Genomic DNA, 8,191 nt, shown 5'->3' with positions numbered 1-8,191 from the left:
CTAAACTTTAGGATCAAATGTAGGGTTTACATTTTGACTTGATAAAGGCTTTTGGGGTAGGTTCTCAGCATGCGTAGTGGCAACTATTTACTTGGTGTCTTGCTTTTGAATTGCTGGTGTGACCACTCTGGACCAACAGCAGTGTTGTCTGCATGGTTTACTGCTTGACTTATTTTAGGCTTTTCGGGTGGGTTTGCAGCATGCATGTTGGCAACTATATCTTTGGCCTTCTGTTTGTGATTTTCTGGTACCTTTTCTGAACTGATGGCAGTATCGACTACACGGTTTACTTTTTGACTTGGTAAAAGGTTTTGGGGTAGGTTTTCAGCATGCATGTTACCAACTATTTCTTTGTTGTCTTGCTCCTGAATCTCTGGTGACCCCTTTGAACCATCAGCAGCATTGGCTGCACTGTTTTCTGCTTGACTTGGTATAGGCATTTGGATTAGGTTTTCATTAGGTGTATTAGCAATCACTTTTTATTTTTTGCCATTATGTTTTTGGTTTTCTGGTAACCACTCAAAGCCAATGATAGTATTCCCTGTAGGGTTTACTGTTGCACTTGGTGATAATTCACGTACATTTGCATTTTGGTCATTACAGGGCTTCTTATGCTTTCCCCTAATTCTTCGAATTTTCTTGAAAAAGTTTGGATTTTCTAAGATTTTGCTTTACCCATTTTTGCCACTAAGACCCCTTTCACACCGAGGGCGTTTTGCAGGCGCTATAGCATTAATAGTAGCGCCTGCAATCCGCCCTCAAACAGCTGCTTCATTGTCTCCAGTGTGAAAGCCTGAGGGCTTTCACACCGGCGCTGGCAGGACGTCAGAAAAAGTCCTGCCAGCAGCTTCTTAGGAGCGGTGAAGGATCAGTGTGTTTATCGCTCCTCCACAATTGCTCCCCATTGAAATCAATGGGCAGCGTGGCTATATTGCCGGCAAAACGCCGCTATTGCGGCGCATTGCGGGTGGTTTTAACCCTTTCTCGGCTGCTAGCGAAGGTTAAAAGTGTCCCACTAGCGTCCGAAATACACTGCAAAACCGGTGGTAAAACGCTGCTAAAAATAGTGACGTTTTACCGCCGACGCTATGGGTGGCACAGTGTGAAAGGGGTCTAAAAAAGCATGATAGAGAACAGCATGGTAAATATTTGTAAAATGTGGACAGGGAAACTTTTTTAAAGTTGATTGTTCTTCCATCATCATATTTACAATAAAGTAATTTTTAGTCTTGCAAAGAAATGGAGGGGGGATTACTTACCAAGGTAAAGCTGGGCTTAAGGGCCTGTTCATACATATGTGTTAGGCTGTATGGGGTAGTTTGCCCACTGCACTCCCAGCACATAGATAAGGCGAATTGCCTTGTGTCCTATGTGTTCAGGTCATACCACTGCGATGCTGCAAATGGTGAAAAAAAAGTGAAATAAGTGCAACGCACTAAACAAGCAACATTTGTGAATACAATGAATAAAATGAATGAAATGTCACTTTGTGACATTTTAATAAAGTTTAAAAAAAAGAGTAACCAGTACGATGCATTGTAATCTGAGCAGCACCACTGTTTATTTGTTTATTTCTGAGCACACACCAGCAGCTGCAGTGACCACTGGTGTGAACGATCCCCTAAAGTGTGCTTTATTTTTAGGTTTGGATACCAAGCAATGATAAGCTGACAGCGCTCTCAGGTTTTGGACGCACAAAGAGAGATTACTTGCAGCTTAGCGAGTGATGACCACTCCTCAGGGATGACCATTTGTCCTTAAAAGCAGGTAATTGCTCCGTGGGTGATTACAGCTGAACACCCACAGCCGCTGTCAGCCTGTCATTGCTTTATATAGGTGCGAGCGGATGCAAGTATCCACATGGACCAGCTGAAGGAATATGCTGGATTTATGCCGCAGCTGGCACATAAATGCCACGTGGGGGAGGTCTAAGGCTGGGTTCATACTGTTGCAATGTGTTAACGCATGTAAACACACCATAACAGTTATCTTGTGTTCACATATGGCAATTTGGAATCATGGGCAGAATTGCCACCATTCTGCCCACAATTACAAATCGCACTACAATCCTGGCAAAATGCACCAGTGTGTGCCAGTCATTTGTAATGGCACCTCATACACAATGCGGTTTTGCTGCAATTGTCACCCAATTTATTGTGCGCCAGTCGTGGCAAACCATATCACGCAAATCTTGTCATCCAAAAGAAGCTTCTGCACAATCTGGTTTACTGCAATTGCCATGCAATTCTGTCACATGACAATGCTGGCAAAATTGCACCATGTGGCAAAAATTGCGGGCAGAATCACGGCGATTACACCTGCGATCCAAAATCGCCAGATGTGAATGTGGCCTAATGCCGTGTACACGCGATCGTAAATTCGGCCAGCAAAAGACCAATGAGAACTTTTGGTTGGAAAATGCAATTGTGTGTATGCTCCATCAGACTTGAGAGCATGTTCTCAATTTTTCGGTCGGAAAAAGTTCCTATCCAAAAAATGCTTTCGTGTGTATGCAATTCCAACGCGCAAAAACTAACGAATGCTCAGATTCAACTACGAGACGGAAGCTATTGGCTACTGAATATTGAACTTCCTTTTTCTAGTCCCGTCATACGTGTTGTACGTCACCGCATTCTTCACGGTTGGAATTTGGTGGGACCATGTGTATGCAAGACAGCTTGAGCGAAATTCCATCGGAATTCCGTCGGGAAAACCATCAGAGCTTTTTCTGACCAAAATTCCGATCATGTGTGCACGGCAAAAGAGTACATAAACATGCATTGCACAAAGGCAGCAAGCATTCATTTGAAGGAGCTGCCTAATGCACCAAAAAAGACACATGCATAACAAGTGCAACAGTGTGAACGTTGCTAAAGGGCCCATTCACACCATTCTGGCCCCTTTCTGTGCAATGACAGTACTTAACCACTTGACAACTGGACACCTAAACCCCCCTCGTGACCAGACCAATTTGCAGCTTTCAGTGCTCTCCCATTTTGAATGACAATTACTCAGTGCAACACTGTATCCACATTAATATTTTTTATCCTTTTTTTCATACAAATAGAGCTTTCTTTTGGTGGTATTTGATTACCTCTGGGTTTTTTATTTTTTGTGCTATAAATGAAAAAGACAGAACATTTTGAAAAAAAAAACACATTTTTCTTAGTTTATATGATAAAAATTTGAAAATTATGACTTTTTCTTCATAAATTTTGGCCACAATTTATACTGCTAAATATCTTTGGTAAAAATAACCCAAATTAGTGGATATTATTTGGTCTTTGTGAAAGTTATAGAGTCTACAAGCTGTGGTGCAAATCATAAAAAATTTATCACACCTGACGTACTGGTAGCCTATCTCATTTCTTGTGACCCGCCAGGAGACAAGCCAGGAAAGTACAAATACCCCAGAAATTACTCCTTTTTTGAAAGTAGACACTCCAAGGTATTTAGTAAGATGCATGGTGAGGCGTTTGATGTTGTCATTTTTTCCCACAATTCTTTGCAAAATGAAGATTTTTTTTTCCACAAAATTGTCATTTTAATAGGTTATTTCTCTCACATAGCATGTATATACCACAAATGACGCCCCAAAATACATTCTGCTACTCCTCCTAAGTATGGCGATACCACATGTGTGGGACTTTTTCACAGCCTGGCCACATAGAGAGGACCAACATGCAGGGAGCACCATCAGGTGTTCTAGGAGCAGAAATGACACATCTAACTTGTTGACTACCTATTACACTTTTGAAGGCCCTGGAGTACCAGGATAATAGAAATGTCCACAAAATGACCCATTTTGGAAAGCTAACACACCAGCATATAATCTATGAGACATAATGAGTCTTTTGAATGGTTCATTTTTTTCCAGAAGTTTTTGGAAAATGCGTAAAAAAAATGAAACCGCATTTTTTTATTATACAAAGTTGTCCATTTATAATATATTTGCAACACATAGCATGTACATAGTAAAAATGACACCTCAAAATACATTCTGCTACTCCTCCTGAGTATGGCGATACCACATGTGTGAGACTTTTACACAGCCTGGCCACATACAGAGGTCCAACATTGAAATAGTACTTTCAAGGGTTTTAGGAGCATAAATTACACATCTCATTTCTCAACCACCTATTACACTTTTGAAGGCCCTGGAGCACCAGGACAATGGAAACATTCACAAAATGACCCCATTTTGGAAAGCTAACACCCCAACGTATAATCTATGAGGCATAATGTGTCTTTTGAATGGTTCATGTTTTTCCAGAAGTTTTTGGAAAATGTGGAAAAAAAATGAAAACATTTTTTTTTACACAAAGTTGTCCATTTCTAAGATATTCACAACACATAGCATGTATATAGAAAAAATGAATCCCAAAATACATTCTGCTACTCCTCCTGAGTATGGCGATACCACATGTGTGAGACTTTTACACAGGCTAGCCACATACAAGGAACACCGGCAGGTGTTCTAGGGACACATAGCATGCACATACCAAGAATTATACCCCAAAAAACATTCTGCTGAGCAAAGGGTAAAAAAAAGTTTACCTGTGGTTTTAGTAACACAGTTGCTTAAAGGAGGATAGCACTGGTCCAGGCAGAAGGCAGGGACATGGTCAGCAAATGTGTTGTCCAGGCAACAGGTAGGAACACTGTCCACAGTCGGTACAGGCAGTAGACAGGGATACTGACCATATACATTCCAGGGTCAGTGCAGGCAGAGATTGTCAGCAGTGCCAAAATATTGATCCTGGTAGTAGGCAGGAACATGGTCCATCCATGTGGTGTGGTCAGTTCATGCGACAGGCAGATGCATGATGGCATAGGTCCTACAGGCAGCAGGCAGAAGTAGGGCTTCATTCAGGACAGAATGAGGACAGGGGTAGAGGCTTCTCCCACCCAAATCTCTTTGAAGCCTCCGAGTCTCCAGACCCTAATCTAGGAATGAGAAAACAAAAAAAATGTTTTCTTCATCCAGAAAAACAATTCTGGAGCCCCTCACATATGTGAGACTCCTGTGTTATAAATCCCACTAGTCCAGTGGCAGGGTACAAGATCAGTCCAAGAGGCAGGCAAAAAGGATGGTCAAGGGTCAGTTCCAGATCAGGCAGAGGTATGTACAGAATCGTTAGGCAGAAGCGTTTTCGAATAACAAGCTAGGGTCAGTTAGAGTAAGTAGAGGCATAAGGGGTGTGAAGGTAAATGGCAGGAAGTGAGGGTTATGTTTACCATACTTTACTAATAATAATGTAGTGAAGTATGGTAACGGCAGAAACAGTCAACTATGCAGAGGCCTGGTTGGGAAGGACATTGGGGACAATAAAAAGTGGTGTCTCTTCTCACTCCTCCTTTGGAGCACACCTGGCATTTTTTCTGCCGTTTTTGGCCTGTTGGTTTGGGAGGGATTTTTTTGGGAAAGTGGCGTTCGGAGAGTCCGCTAATTACATCAGATCAAATGGTTTCTGGTGGGCCATTTGGGAATACAAGGGCAGTGGTGATTTCCTCCTGGTAGCCAAGGAAGGATTTAGGGCTTTCAGTGGATTTGTGATAAATAACGTAGCTGTTGCATATGGCCAAATTTAACAAATGAATGGAAACTTTTTTTATACCACTGGTATGTTCATCTTGTGGCAAGGTAGGGTTCGAGCATTTGGTCGTTGAAGTCGACACCCTCCATGAACATGTTGTATTTGTGGATACATGTTGGCTTGGATCAAAATGTCTTGGTATGCTGATGCCTTAAGAGTTCCTTTCACTGGAACTAAGGGGCCAAGCCCAACCCCTGAAAAACAACCCCCCCCACCATAATCCCACCCTCCAAATCATTTGGACCAGTGCATAAAGCAATGTCCATAAAGACATGGATTACTGAATTTGGAGTGGAGGAACTTGACTGGCCTGTACGAAGTTTCTGACCTCAAAATGGTAGAACACCTTTGGGATAAATTAGAGTGGAGACTATGAGCCAGGCCTTCTCATCCACATCCGTGCTTGACCTCACAAATGCGCTTCTGAAAGAATGGTCAAACGTTCCCATAGACACACTCCTAAACCTTGTAGACAGCCTTCCCAGAAGAGTTGAAGCTGTTATAGCTGCAAAGGGTGGGCCAACTCAATATTGAACCCTACGGACTAAGACTGGGATGCCATTAAAGTTCACGTGGGTGTAAAGGCAGGTGTCCCAACACTTTTGGTAATATAGTGTATGTTCTAATAAATAATAATAACAGAAGTATGTGCTAATTGCCACAAATCTAGGACATATATAGCAACGTGTCACGAGGCTTTGGGGTTGAATTGGTGACATTGTTTTGATAGGCTTCAGAAAGCATTCAGAATAAAATGATAGGTGCATTTGACCTGCTTCTGGCCTGATACAAACAGGTTTTGGGTTTCCATATGTAGCACTAACCCCCGAAGGAGCTGCTGGTTATTTTTGGGCTTACAGTTACCTTCCGTTCTCCTTGTGGCACGTCTAGCGAATGTCCCATGGTAGATGACCCAGTAACATGAGACTGACAATAGATCCACTTGAATGGATTTTATTTGCAAAACTCAAACCATTGAACAGTCTTTCAACTTGGTATCAGAGGGTTGGAAAAGAAGTTCAGGTACTCTCAATGTCAAAGTCCGAGAAATTGCTTACTTTGACTGCATCCAGAGAATAGCCATTCGCAGCTGGAGGAACACTCAGGTTGGACAGTCCCTCTCTCACAAGGCCTAGCAGCCAACAAGGTGCTTACTGAGGAACAAAGTCTTTATCACAGACGATGTTGCAGAACATGTGGGGAAACTAAGCTTTAGAACACTTGTAGGATACCTGGATCTTTCAGCCTGTTTGGCGATATCCACAAGACCGGATTCTCTCGGTAACTTCAGCCCTTCCAGGCTCTTGTTAAGAAAACCAACCTATACATGGTGTTTTTCTAAAGAATCCTCCCTTGGAATGCTTGAAGTACAATGGGTCTCTCCCGAACCGGAGATGGCACCCAACCACCTCGGAATCCTCCTTTAGTTTCTTTGCCCTGGGCTAGCCAGCCCCGAGGCATTAAAGTCGGGTGGATCCGCACCCCAGGCCATAGCCTTCCTGGGGGCTGGTCAGGAGGACCAGGACCATGTAATCAGCACATCATACTGGACCGGAACCCTGAACCACGTGACATCTGCATATTAAATACTCTCTCCCACAGGGTACAGCGAGAGGGCCGCTCCCACTGACCTGGCTCAGAGAGAGAGAGTAATTTAAGCACCTGACCAGACCATAGTTCCACGTCTGCCAGAAGAGACAGTGCCCCTTGTGGCCAGGCTGAACATTTTACAGTCCAGTCAGACTGATACAGAAGTCAAATTTAGACAAACAATACTCAAACCAAACTGCAGTTTAGGTAAAGTAAAATTTTGAAAAACGCATAGCGCATGCTCTTCAGGAGCCTGCTGCTACACATAGACTTGATTGCAAAACCTGTCTGAGATGAACAAAAGCTCTACCACACAGGTCCATAGGCCTCGTTTATGTATGGGACAGGTGACAGGTAGCTTGGAGGCTATATATTACCCCCTGGACTCCTATTTTACCATTGAAAGGCTACAATCCCACACCACAACTGCCTGCCTAACGCTTGGTTGGTGTGTGGTCCGGTGTATAGTCTCCAATGGGTGGAACCACTGCCAAATGCAACAACTTGTATCAATTTCTCCACACCACAACGATGTGTACTAATATGGCTACCGGCAATGTTAATGTGTGGGTGAAGGGTGGTAAAGCTGTGGCTCAATCCCTGTTTATACCACTCCTTGGCCACTCATGTAAACAAGGCATCTAAAACAATGAGATGCTGACAATGGGCACTTACCTGCTGATGTCTCGATGGTTTCATTAGCTTTGAGCTGTCACTTGGCGCCTCCTACCTGCTAAGCCAACTGTCATTCTCCTCAGAGGTGGGGCCAGCATCATCGTTATGGAAAAAGGAGGAATAGTTCACAGCCAGTAAACAAGCTGAGAACAACGTTTGAAAATGACCCATAGCTGAAAATAAAGACCCTTTCCCCAGTGCTAAAGTTTTGTGAATGCACATGAAAATCTGAGTTACATGTGTAGAGGAATGGCTCAGGACATAAACTGTCTGTCTGCTGGGGTGCACATCCTTCCCTTTATGCATGTAAACATTTGGATGTGCAATTA

Source organism: Lithobates pipiens, unplaced genomic scaffold (assembly GCF_037356315.1).
Source record: "Lithobates pipiens isolate NorthernLeopardFrog02 unplaced genomic scaffold, aLitPip1_a1.2 Scaffold_1, whole genome shotgun sequence".
In the NCBI taxonomy this organism is placed as follows: domain Eukaryota; kingdom Metazoa; phylum Chordata; class Amphibia; order Anura; family Ranidae; genus Lithobates; species Lithobates pipiens.
The sequence above is the reverse complement of the archived record's forward strand: the minus strand, read 5'-3'. Positions refer to the sequence as shown.